Source organism: Drosophila mojavensis, unplaced genomic scaffold (genome assembly GCF_018153725.1).
Source record: "Drosophila mojavensis isolate 15081-1352.22 unplaced genomic scaffold, ASM1815372v1 contig_80, whole genome shotgun sequence".
Taxonomy (NCBI): domain Eukaryota; kingdom Metazoa; phylum Arthropoda; class Insecta; order Diptera; family Drosophilidae; genus Drosophila; species Drosophila mojavensis.
The window spans coordinates 16234310-16247457 of record NW_025318906.1 but is presented as its reverse complement, the minus strand read 5'-3'; the positions used below and the strand labels follow the sequence as shown (position 1 = coordinate 16247457).

Below are 13148 nucleotides of genomic sequence, written 5' to 3'. Positions count from 1 at the left end.
TGCGTTCCGTTGGTACTATTCGTTTTACTTTTTCTTTTTGGTTCTCTTATAATTTGATATCTAATTCAATTTAATTCGTTTGCAACGCCTCTCCGTTTATCAGGGCGGCATTCACGCGTTCGCTTTGTCCCATTTGGCATTGGTAGTTGGACTCTTTTGCGACACGGCCACTGCAGCGAGAGGAGCACAGTTATGTTGGCTATAGTCCCATATTATTTCAGTCAGTTTCAGTTAGCAACATTTGGGCTGCGAAGAGAATGCAACAATTATTTATGAATTTTTTCGTTTCATTTTTTGTTCGACATTTTTGCCATATGTTTGCACTGGTCACACACACACACACACAAACACGCTCGCACGCACATAAATACAAACATAGCGCATATGAATGTATTCGATTCGTTGTACAACACTAGGCAGCTGCACCTGCTGCTGGTTTGAACGCGTCGTTGGCTCACATATTGACACACATTTCGCAACTACGCGTTATTTATGCAAACCGAGAGCGCATTCCAATAATATTTATCAATTGCATATAGCGACCGCGATTGGTCTTCTTCTTGATTAGACGACGGTATCAAACACCATTTCATATGTACGTTCGTACGTATGTACATATGTATAGTTATATGTGACAAAATTACTAGCAAGCCCTATGCATGTACGTATGTATGTATGAACGAGCACAGCACCTTTAGCGATAACACACACATACACACACTGACAGAACAAACACATGCACATATGCATACATAAGTAAAATGTACACTTACACGTGCCGTGTAAGCGTTGCCAATTTCTTTATGTAAATTACAGCTGATCACTTGTAGCAAGTCTCAAGCATGTAAATGCCTGTTTGTGCGCTATGTATGTATGTATGTGTCTCTGAAGACGCATCAAATTAAACCACTTACAGGCCTTTTTAGTGCAAATTAGCGATAATTTCGTGAAACGCACACGCACACTTATACACGTAATACGTAAGCAAATGAAAAAAGTGAGCGGCTGGCAAAGGTAAGCGAAAGAAAAAAAATGAGACTATGAAACAGACACAGCTGAAAAACAAGTTTGAAATAGCCGAAAACAGCAAAGCGAAGGTGAAATTTCCGAAAATCAAATTGAAACGTAGACGGAAAATATACATATGCATATGTATGGCTACATATACGCGTGCCTGTGTATTGGTGTGCATTCTGCTGCTGCTGCTGCTGTCTTTATCAACATGACATATCATCTTCTCAAGCTAATTTCTTTTGTCACATATAAACATATAAATCAATCAAAATTGCTGCCACTTGAGCATTTGATTTGTATGCCATTCCAAATTCACAATATATTCTTACATTATTTACACGACCCACGAACGACTTGTTAAAAACCAAGACTGCTGCTGGATGTTTCTTGTAAGCAAAAAAATATTGAATTTTTAGTAAAAAAATATACCAAAATACTGAAAATGAATCCAGTAACTACCAAAGATTTTTAAATTGTGGCAATTTGCAACACTCACTGCATGCAGTGCTGCCAGACTGCCGAAAAATAAACAGAGCTACCATACGCTATACGTTATTTATAAATTAATTTTGAATCGTTATTAGCATATCAAATAAAATAAGTAGGTATAAGAGAAAGTATTTCGAGATTGTATATTGTATGTAGATTATTTTTCTAGCTTTAGTAGATTTTCATATTATAAACTAACTTTAATATGCGTAGCCTAATTAAAATCGCATCAGCATTTGCCAAATCTGCCTAAAACCAAAACAAACAACTTGCCGCCCCGCAGGATTAGCACCAGTTGCACTGATAAAATTGTAAACGCAAACAACAGCTCACGCACACACACACGCACTCGCACAGGTAACTGCCCTCTGTCAGGGAGGGATCATCATTAACATTTGTACAAATCCTTCAGGCGCCGCATCAGCTACTGTTTGTGCCCGACTGCAGAGAGCGGAATGCGGATGCTGTTACCAATCCGAGCGAGTTTCTATTATATGGCGTTAATTATGTTGAGCGATGTCTGCTCCTGCTGCTGCTACTGCCTGGGCTGCTCTACTCTGTCATTGATCTGTTCTTTAAGATTGGACGAGGACGCCGACTGGTTTGCTTGAATGCATTTCTTTGCATTTCTTCTCTTTCTTATCCTTTTTGATTATTATTTTAATCTCTGGCACTGCGATTGCTGCTATTTGATAAAGTGAAATGGATACTTTTGCTGCGCTTAGTGCTTACAGTTTACATGCATATTGGACGCGGGGGCGACCGTTGGGCATGGGTGGTCGCTGGAGCTGGCGCCACATTACAGTGGAGCCCAATAGCAGGCACAAAACTTTCTAACGGTATTTTGGCGTGACGCCTGACATTTGTAGGCCGGCTGACAGCGGCTGCCTTACCGTTAGTTAAACGTTCGCTCATACGCTGCTGTCCTTATTATACCCTATAAAAGGGGAAAATTATTTGAAGTTGGGGTATATTATTTTTGTGCAGACCTGAGGTATTAGCTGAACAATTAAATTTATATATAATATGTAATCAATCCACATAATTGTTAAAATTTTTTATCAAAAATATGTATAAGAGCATCTTTTCGTTCAGCTATAAAACATAAAAGAAAAATTCATTTTACTCAATCTTTCAATCGTTTATTTCATTTGCATTATTCGCTTTTGTAGGGTATATTAAAGTCGTTCGACTGCACAGCTTTAGCACATTTGTTTTGTTTTCTAATCAAGCATGTGTGTAGATGTTCTTTGTTTGTTGTTCACTTTACAGTTTCCATTCGCAATATTCGCATTTCATATTCCATTTTGTGGCTAATTTGAAAACTTTTCTTATCAGTTGATGAAATCTAAAATTGCATTTTTATGGCACTTCCTTTTTGGCTACTGGCTGCTCGCGCTCTCTATCTCTCTCGCTCTTCCTTGCTCTCGCAAGCGCCCTCTCAGTCAGTTTGCCGTTCCTTCGATGATTTTTTGTTGTTGTTGTTGGTTGTAGTTCGAACTTCGACACTTTCGTTTCGAAAAGTTGCTCATTTATTGCATTGCATATGTGTGCGTGCGTGAGAGCATAGAATCGCCTGTGTCTATGTGTGTGTGTGTGCATGCATCTAGGGAAGCGCCTGTGTGCATGTGTATGCGTGCATTTTTCGATTTGTTATTGCTATTGCTTTTTGTTTGCCATTTGTAATTGACTTCGCCGTTAGTTTGGCTGCTCGTTACGTTGGCACACATTGAGGTTACGTGCATATCTGTCTCTCGCTCTCTCTCTCTCTTACTCTGTCTTTGGCAATAAAAAGGAAGTCAAAATATTAATTCCTACCCACGGTTAGACAATGTTACGCTGATTAAGTTACAAATCTGTTCGCGGCAAGCCTGAGAAACCAGATTGGAATGCAATCGTTGACAAATGTCAAAGAATACGAACGGCCGATTCATTAAGTACCGCATTGTCTCTCAGCTGACCCCTGCTTGACCCTTGCCGCCTTGTTAGCGGCAGACGAGAAAGAAATATATTCTGGAAAAAATAAAAAATTGGGCCAAGGTCACCACGTCTCAAGCAAGACCTTTTATTCATCTCGTGCTCTTACCTGGAAATCAGTAGCAAGCAGCTGTAATGCCCAGCCACGCCCACTGTCAAATGTGCGCCCACTTATGCAAATTTAATTAACAGCAGCAGCAACTGCAGCCCAGGCGAACTACGACTGCCGACGGCCCGACAAATGCGCCCGATCAGGCGCTCATAAATCAATTTAAGTGGACTCCTCAACTCCATTGCCACGGTGGGCCCCAAGCACGACATGGCAAACGTCGTGCGGCAAGCGTTTGAAATTGCCTCTAATTATGGTGCAAACACAGCGCGGCCCACTGCATTGCACCGCCACCTCGCATCGCATCGCATCACATGGCATCCTCAAACGCCAGCTGTCTCGCTCGCACCTGTGGCGCTGGCGGTAATGCAGATAGTCTGTTTCGCTTCCACTTGCATTCCATTTCGCCGTTCCCACTTGACGGCGGCCCACTAAATTGATTTTAAGAGACGTGCATAGACTCTGTGCGGCACTAAATCAAAATTTATGTGTTGCGAAATTATTTTAATGCTGCCAAATGTGACTTTTCCTAGCCAAAGAGTTTTCTTTGACCAGCGGCAGCCATAAATAATGACTGTGTTAAATTCATAGAAGTTGCCATCAATTACATCGTAAGTGCAGGTAATCAAGTATTTTACAAGTTGCATTCATTTTGTTAATATTTTCAATATGCGGGAAGCTAAATTATATATGCATGTGTAAACTAAGAATATCTCTCTGAGAATCTCTCTATCTCTATCTTACTAGTATCAAGTATACCTAAGAGTATCAGAGAAGTATATTTTTCAGAGATATCCAGAGAGTTGTTTCTCAAACATATTGAATAGAAACCTCTCCTTCTCTTATAGATAACTCTCGCAGTTACTTATTTTAGATTGGGTAGTCCTATATCCTTATCATGTTAAGAAGCAATATAAGGCGTATTCGACTCTATATAGTCATTATATCTGTATCAAAATCCTAGTAAAACTTTTCGAGTCAATCTATATATCCTTCCATCTATATATCTCTCCAAGTTATAGCCTGCCATCTATATATTTATTCATCTATAGATCTATCCATCTATATAGGTATCTCTTCTATTGACCCTACTTTCACCCACTTACTTGCTTTATTGCATATTAATTTAATTTCCTATTCAATATCTTTAGCTTGGCTTACACAATTACACCTAATCATGGCTCAAACTCAATCAGTGATCGCTTATCATCCGGGGACCTGCATCGCCCCCATTGGCTAATTGATAGCGGTAATACCCCCAGCAATGCTGGCCGCATGCCCCCAGCCATGTGGATTTGCATGTCGTGTGTCTACGAGCTACATTCAGTGTCCGATTCAAGATATTTGACGTCGATATACCCCATGCTGCGTTGGTGATCTATGCACTATGGAAGGCTGACAGCTCAAAATTGAAATTGAGAACCAAAATAAATATTAATTAATGCTGGAAAAATAGAAAATACAAAAAGCTTTAATAATATAATATAATAATAGTAATATAATATTATATTTACCTATAATATTATAATTAATTATAATGTTAATATATTGCTTTAATATTATTTAAAAAAATTATTTTTATTATAAACCTGTCTCTATTTTTCTATTATATATAATAAATATATTCTATAATATATATATTTATTAAAGTTCCATATAATGTTTCTTCAATAATTCTTTGCTCGATACTTTCTATGCCAGATTTGCTTAATTATGCCCACTGTGCCTAGTCTCAGGCCCCGTCGCAGTCGACCCCACGGGTCTCGATCGCAGTATCGGCGATAAATATCGCGCTGTTGCAGTCAAGACTTACTCACTCTCTCTGGCTCCCCCCCTCTCTCCCTCTCTCTCTCTCAATCTCCCTCTCTGTCTGTCTCAGCTTGTGGCATGGAACATGGTCTTGGTCTTGCGCCGTCAATCGCTATGCTTTCGTTTCGTTTCGTTTTGCTGACTCTTGGTTGGGTCCATTAAATCGATATCGTGGCGTGCCGCAGTTGTAGCTACAAATGTTCGACTAAGTACAACATCGATTACAAGATCACACGCAGTGTGGGGCATGCCACAGAGTGGCACGAGGCTAAGGCTAATCGCAGCAAACGGCTATAAGCAAATCTGTTTACATTTGACATCTTGGCTTATTAGAGCTGTCGAAGTGACTCTGCGTGTGTGTGTGTCTCTCTCTCTCTCTCTCTCTCTCTCTCTGTGTGTGTGTGAGAAATGCTTCGCAATTCCTTGTAGTCTAGCAGCAACTCTATCTTGCCTTCTCCACACCTGGCCCACCTTCCAGCCAGTCGCCAGCTGCCACCTGCGCAGCTCAATAAATAACGTTAACAGCGATCGGGCCAAAAGCTGCGTCTGACTGCAAAATGATACGAAAACAAATTGAAATTGGCAACTTGCGCCTTGTTGAGCGCTAATTTATTAGGCAGCCGCAGTCGCAGTCGCAGTCGCAGTCGCAGTCGCCGTTGCAGTCGTCGTCGCTCCGCTTATCCCTAGAATTTTAATTGAATATTAACACCTTTGGCTAAGGTGGCGGGCGGTCAAGCGCCGCAAGCCATTGGCCACAATTCAATTTTTGTGTATTTGTGGCGTTGATTTATTCAACAGCTTCAATTTGAATGCCAACCCACTCTCTCTCTCTCTCTCTCTCTCTCTCTCTCTCTCTCTCTCTCTCTTACTGTGTGGGTTTTTGCGTGCTCCAGGTAGCCAGTCGAAGGATTGCAAACAGAAGACGTGGAAACAGTGGAAGGAAATTGGTTATTTATAACTGCCAAAAAAATATTTATTAAATTGAACAGTAGGAAAGTTGCCTGTGAGCTCAGGAAAAGCAATTTTAAATGAATTCAATGTGATATAGGCTTTACTTTTTATTCTCTCTCATTACTGCTCACTCAGCTTTTTTTTCTTATTTTTCTTAGTTTTTAAAACTTTTAAATTATTATTATTATTATTATTTTTTTTTATTCAATATAAATTTAATATTAATTACAAATCAATTGTGCAAAGTCTGATAAACGTGTAAATATTACAGTAAAAAACCTCAAATTAAATGATTATCAATATAATAAAAACTATATTTATATAAGACTGTAAGTTCCTAGTCAAAATTTTCATGATACATGATTTACGATACCTTGCAGATTTTCTAAAAATGTTATTTATTTAGTATATAAGGGGCACGCCCCATAAGGGCGTGAACAATGCCTTGCAAAGAAATGAAGCTAGAACTCCTTGGTTTGCATACTTCGAGCTTATTTCTACATTTAAAGCTTAAGTCCTCTTAAGAAATGATTTAACAATGCTTGGAACGAGTTTATAGCACCAGATTGCAATAGACTTACTCCTTTCATATATATATATATAATACTACTTAAAAGGAAATTTCAAAAGATTCGTCTGAACTTGAGCGCAGTGAAGATCAGGAATCAACATATCCCTATATAAAGAATTTGACTTAGCTACTTAGTTTAAATTTAATTTGCTTATGTTTTCTCCCATTATTTCTAAATTGCAAACATTTATATTCCTATGCACAATATGAATTAAACTACGATATTATTTTTTATAATTTTTTTATTATTGTTACTTTAATTTACTATTCAGAAAACACAATATTATTTTTAAGATTGAAACAAAAATAATATACATATTAAAAAGTCGTTTCTGTAACTTTAAGTTAAATAATGCTCTATATTTATATTCTATATAAGACATATGTAATATGCTGCACTTCAATCTAACAGTTTGATTGCTCCATAACTCAGAGTTGGACTTAAAGCCTCGACAAATTGTGTATGCTCCAAGCTCCAGGCTCCAGGCGTCTGCGGCGACTGCGCTGCTCACTCTGCATTCAATTAGGCTGCGGTGCAAATTGTTTTTAAAGTGTTTAATTAATATGAAAATTATTTAAATTTGCCAAGAGCAGCGCAGCGAGCGTGGAGCAAGGCGGCAATCTAATCGCAACGAGATCGGCAAGTGCCGCGCCATTATTTATTGACACCTGAAACCAATGAAGTGAAGGCGCAGCTGAGGCTTGGAGCTTGGAGCTTCGAGTTGGAGTTGGAGCTGAGGCGTTGCCGCTGTGACAGCAGTTGGTGTCGGTGTCGGAGTCGCACTCGGCTGCTGCTGCTGCTGCTGCTGCTGCTGCTGGTGTAACATTCCAGGCACCTTTTCTTGCAGATCGTCATCAGCTGCAGCAGCAGCAGCGACGGCAGCATCATCAACAGCTTGCGTGGCGTCTGCTGTGTCTAGAGTCTGCGACCTGCACGCGACTCTCACCCGGACCGCCCGCCACGCCCGTCCGCCTCGTCCGACTCGGGCCCGACTCCTGCCCGGACTCTACTCGACTGTTTGATTTATGCTCGCGTAATTGTTGGTTTAAACGTTTCGCAAAGTGTCCAAGTTTGAGGGGGGCCCTAGCCGACGCCGCTCTTGGCAGACGGCGGAAGACGGCGCAGGCAGTCCACATTTATGACACCACACAGCTAAATGTGAGCCACCTCCAGAGTTGCCAAGTGCCAAGAGCACAAAGGGAGTCTAGTATTTCAAAGATCTTGGAGTCAATTGTAATAAAAGCGGATGACAATGAAGTTCGGGTAACGCTGAGAGGTAGCCCAGAGCATAGCTCTGCAAGGTTTTCCTATGAGGTTAGTCTTAGAGGTATTTCAAAAAGATTTATAAAATAATTACATATATCTAAAAATATTTATAAAAATATAAAATAAATATTCACATAGGTTTTTCTAAACATCCAAAATTTATATATTATTAATATATCATATAATAATGTAATTAAATTAAATTTAGATTAATTAATGTTAATTAAGTAGTAGCATTAAAAGATATAATTTTTAAATAATAAACTAAAATTTTAATTTTAAAAATAAATAAAGTATAGTATAGTATAAATTAAAAAAAAAATTTTTTTTAGAGAATAAATTGGAAATATTAAAAAATTAAAAAAGAGCATTAATGGATGTAAAAATTAAGATAAATATAAAATATATGAAAAATTAAATTTTTAATTAAATTTAAATATTTCTTAGAGAAGTTAAATAAAATGGAAATATTTATATCATAAAGAAACAAGCATTAATAAATATACAAAAATAAATAAAATAGTGCTGCAAACTATTTTTAAGAATATTTATATTTTTTAAATGAAATAAGCAAATAAATAAAAATTCTAGTAGCGCGGTATTTAAATATTTAAATATATAAATATATAAATATATAAATATATAAATATTTAAATATTAAATTAACTAATGAAATTAATTTTTGAACTATATTAAATAATATTGAAATCAATAACAATGCCTAATCTTATAATCAATTACTTATTGATTAGTTACTATGCTCGCTGCACTGCCGCAACCCTGGCAACCCTAATCGAGTGCTATCTTGGCCATATTTTCATATGTGGCCGGCCTTAAATTTCAGCTTCTCACGTCACACCTTTGGGACCACCTGGCTGCTGCTGCTGCTGCCGCCGTTGCTCGCGCTGCTGCTGCTGCATGCGCTTATTTTCGTTCGTTTGTCATCATTTTTTCAATAAATTTCAATTTCCCAGCCGCAGCCCCGACGCTGCGTATCCTTTGGGCCGCCTGTGAAATCCGAAGTGTAAAATTGATTTAAATGGCTCGTGAGTGAAGCAGATAATTTTCAGTTGTCAGATGCTTGTAATATTTATGTGCCAGCGATTATTATTCCCGTCTCCGTTTAAAGTTACCTTCACGCGTGCATTCGGCCGGTTCACCTCGCCTCGCCTCGCCTCAGCCCCAGCCTCAGCACCAGCCCCAGCCCCAGCTCTGGCTCACTTTTAATATGAATAATTGTGGCAAATTACATGGCAATTGCATATAAGCACCTGGCCCCGCACACCTCTCGCCAATCGCTAATTGAATTGCCGCACCAATTATGCGGCCTATCGGACGTAAACCATGTCTCAGCTGAAGGCGTGCGAATGAACTTTTCTGTTTCCGCTTGCATTTTCGGGAGGTGATTGGAAGAGAGCAAAGTTGAGGAAATTTATAGAGCATAGATAGACTTGTAGATATTATTTGTAGCTCTTAAATAAAGAGGTTAGTGAACTATCATCTTAAAAGTGATTGGTAAACAGAACTTTGACTCGATTTTATTTGCTAGAATTGGGGTTAAGCGCTAGAATCTATTCTAATAATGTAAATATTAATAATAATAATATTATTATAATATTTTTAGCATTATATTTAGAATTATATTCATTATTATTCTTACTATTCATTATTCATTATTCATTACTATTCTAATAATGTAAATATTATATTTAGTATTATATTCATTATTATTATGCTCATTACACTAATTATTAAATCTGTAAATCTGAAATCTCTTTAAAAACAAAGTCAAATTTTCGATTTTGATCGATAATAATCAAATGGGAACAGTTATCGAATGAAAAAAAAAATGGAAACCTTGTATTGAATATGGTATAAATGGTATATTTTGAAATTCTGTAGCTTTTTTTGGCTCACGTAATGGTTTCCTTCATATAAGCGGACAGTCGAATGGATAGACGGATAAATGGACAGATGGACATCACTATATCGACTCTTTTATATAATGATTTACCAATTGAAATGGGTTCGGCAAGACGTATAGGTATAACTGTGACCATTTCATTTCTCATTCTACCTCGAAAACTTAAGAATCCCATTGTAATTTTGCAGGGTATCTAGCTCTCAAACTTTGGAACTATGAATAGCTATAAGATAACGAATATTCCAGACAGATGGAAACATAATCTACTACCCTAATTTTAGAAATAAAACTATAGAAGAATTATCTGGATTTCATTTGGATTTGTTATACATATATACACCATATTTCGTATATATGTACACCATATATCATATACCATATGTCATATATACCTTATACCTTATACCACATTTCACTTCATTAAAATCCTTTCAATGCGACGAAAGATCAGAGACCACCCGGTTGATAAGAGAGTTGAAGAAGTCTAAACAATAACAGGTTCATAAAGCAAATGAAACTACTGAGAACACAAGACAGAAACAGTTGATTAGATTTACGATGCGGCTGGGTTAGGCGCCGAATGGGCGATCGATGCTCGCTGTATGTAGGAGTCGATCGAACTGCAGTTAATCTCGACGATCTTCGAAACTTGTCCAAACAAATCGCATATCGATTACGAAGCTGAGCTTTTGGAATCAATGTGGAATTTGCCATTCAAAACAATTTATTTGGGCGCCAGTCGCGGCAGGAGGAATGCTCAAATAAGTGTTAGGGAATTAGGGAATCATCAAATTTACATAATAACAGATCAGATTTCAGAGCTCCCATTGGGGGGATGGGGGGGATGGGGCCAGTGCGACGAGACAGTGACAACAGTTGGATATGTCAAAATAGCCAAAGGGAACATAAAAAACATAAAACAACAAAAACAACAGCAACAACAACAAAAACAAACAAACATCTAAAATAGGTAAGAAAACGATCCCGCAATATGTTAATGAAACGTTGAAGAAGAAGAAGATGGAAAACAAACGCGATAAAAATCTTGTACAACATGAATGAGAAAACGAGCTGCAGCAGCGATCAACACCACATTCTGTGTGGTTAACGTGGATCGACGGATCGCACAGCAGATGCTGGAAGAAAGTGCTGGACGTCATCTGTGGGCATTCTCTGCTGTCGCTGCCCCTGGCCCTGCCCCTACCCCTATATCATTTTTGGGTGTTAAAAATGAAGATAATAACGAGTGTGGCGCACGCGCGCTCGTCAAGTCCAAGAATATCACCTGCTGTGCCCACCTGAGACCCGCAACAAGCTGTTGGGTAAACAAAGCGCCCTCGCCTCGGACCCTAATGAAATGGCGCCCCCAACTAGGCAGCTGCCTAGAGATCAAAAATTATTAGAAAGAGTTTCATACACTTTTTTCTTTTAATATATTTTCAGATATACGAATATATATAGTAAGACAGAGAAAGAGAGAGAGAGGGGTACATATACGCACATTGTAAATCATTTGTGAAGCGTGTTATTAATTTAGTTGAAATGATTATTAATTTTACGTCATAAATCTTAACTTGAAGCGCTTCGCTGCTTGAGCCCTTTTGCAGTCCTCCTCCTCTCCTATGCCCCTCCACCAAATGGGCTCCAAACGCGACGTGATTTTTGTCTGCCTGTGGGTAATTAGCTTTGAATACCTAAGCGAGCTGAGCTCCAATACAAATACAAATACACCAAATTTGTGGCTGTATTGTTCCGTTTGTATCGAAGAGATTAACGGCATGCGTTGAGTTGATAAAGATCAGCAGGCAGAGTGTTAGGAATAGAGCAGAAAGAGACAGATGATGCTCGTGTGCAGATGCATATGATATGATATATATACACATATTCATATATAATCAAGCTCATTCATAAAGTCAGAAATAAGAGTGTTCTAAGTCTAGAAGTTGCCCTAATCACAATCATTCCACACACACTGTATAATTTATATATAATTTATAAATATAGATAATAGACTTATATTTATATATTGTATTAATAATATTGATTATTTGACAGTTTCAAAATTCCAAATTTTATTTATTTTTATTTATTTTTCAAGAATCATCATATATTAGATAATTCCTTTTTGATATCTGATCTGCAAAGGTATGAATAAAATAATTACAGAAATTTAAGCTTTTATTGCTGTGGGATCTACAATTTTTTCTTATATTAATATGCATATACATGTAATATTTTTAATTGCATTTGAATATTTCGATTTACTTTGTATGCCCTTTGGCAATTTGCGAATGGGTAACATTGATTTCTGAATTCAAATTGCAACAAGCAGGTAAAAGTTATCTTTAGCAGACAGGTGAACTGGGTATAATGTAGGGCTGACTGATGCCGATGTGTATGAAGAGAGAAAGAGAAAGAAAGAGAGAGTAAGAGAGAGAGAGAGAGAGAAAGAGAGTGACAGCATATAAATTGATGCAATATCTCGTTCATATTTAATTAAATCTGCAATTTGAGTGTCTGCTAGTCGAGCAATCCTTGTCGAAGGCTCCCCTTCTTGTTAATTACTGCAATGCGAGCAGCAATGGAAATGAAATACAAAGACGAACATAATTAAAAAAAGGAATTTCCAACGATGCATAATTTTGCGTAGCATCCTCGCCACAGGATTGTGGTAAGGTGGCATTTAAGCCTACATACCGCACACTGCAATTACATACCACACACACACACTTGCTTGCATATTGTATGTACTTTACATTACATGCATATTGTGTGCGCTCCCATTTATCAATATCAATATGGCGGCCATTGCGCATGACGGGTCAGAGCGAGGCGAGCGCTGACCAATCAGCGATTTGTTATTGCTAGCTCTCGTGCATGTACATTGGTGTAAGTGCGTGTATTTGTGTGTGTTTCTGTTTGTTCATAAACAGGTAGCTTGGAGGAGGCGTGTCCAGCAATAACAATCGAGTGCGTTGCAAAATATAACCTGTTTGCCTACCATCTCTTTCACACACACACTGTTGTGTGTTCACCG

General features: G+C 38.0%; 1 long non-coding RNA gene across 1 annotated transcript; it reads right to left on the bottom strand.

Moving 5' to 3' along the window:
* Positions 1-22: 22 nt before the first annotated feature.
* Positions 23-1544, bottom strand: LOC122757742. The gene is made up of 2 exons (XR_006357875.1): positions 1344-1544; positions 23-246 (listed from the first exon to the last, which is right to left on the bottom strand). It is a non-coding gene; the product is annotated as an uncharacterized LOC122757742 (long non-coding RNA).
* Positions 1545-13148: the final 11604 nt, after the last annotated feature.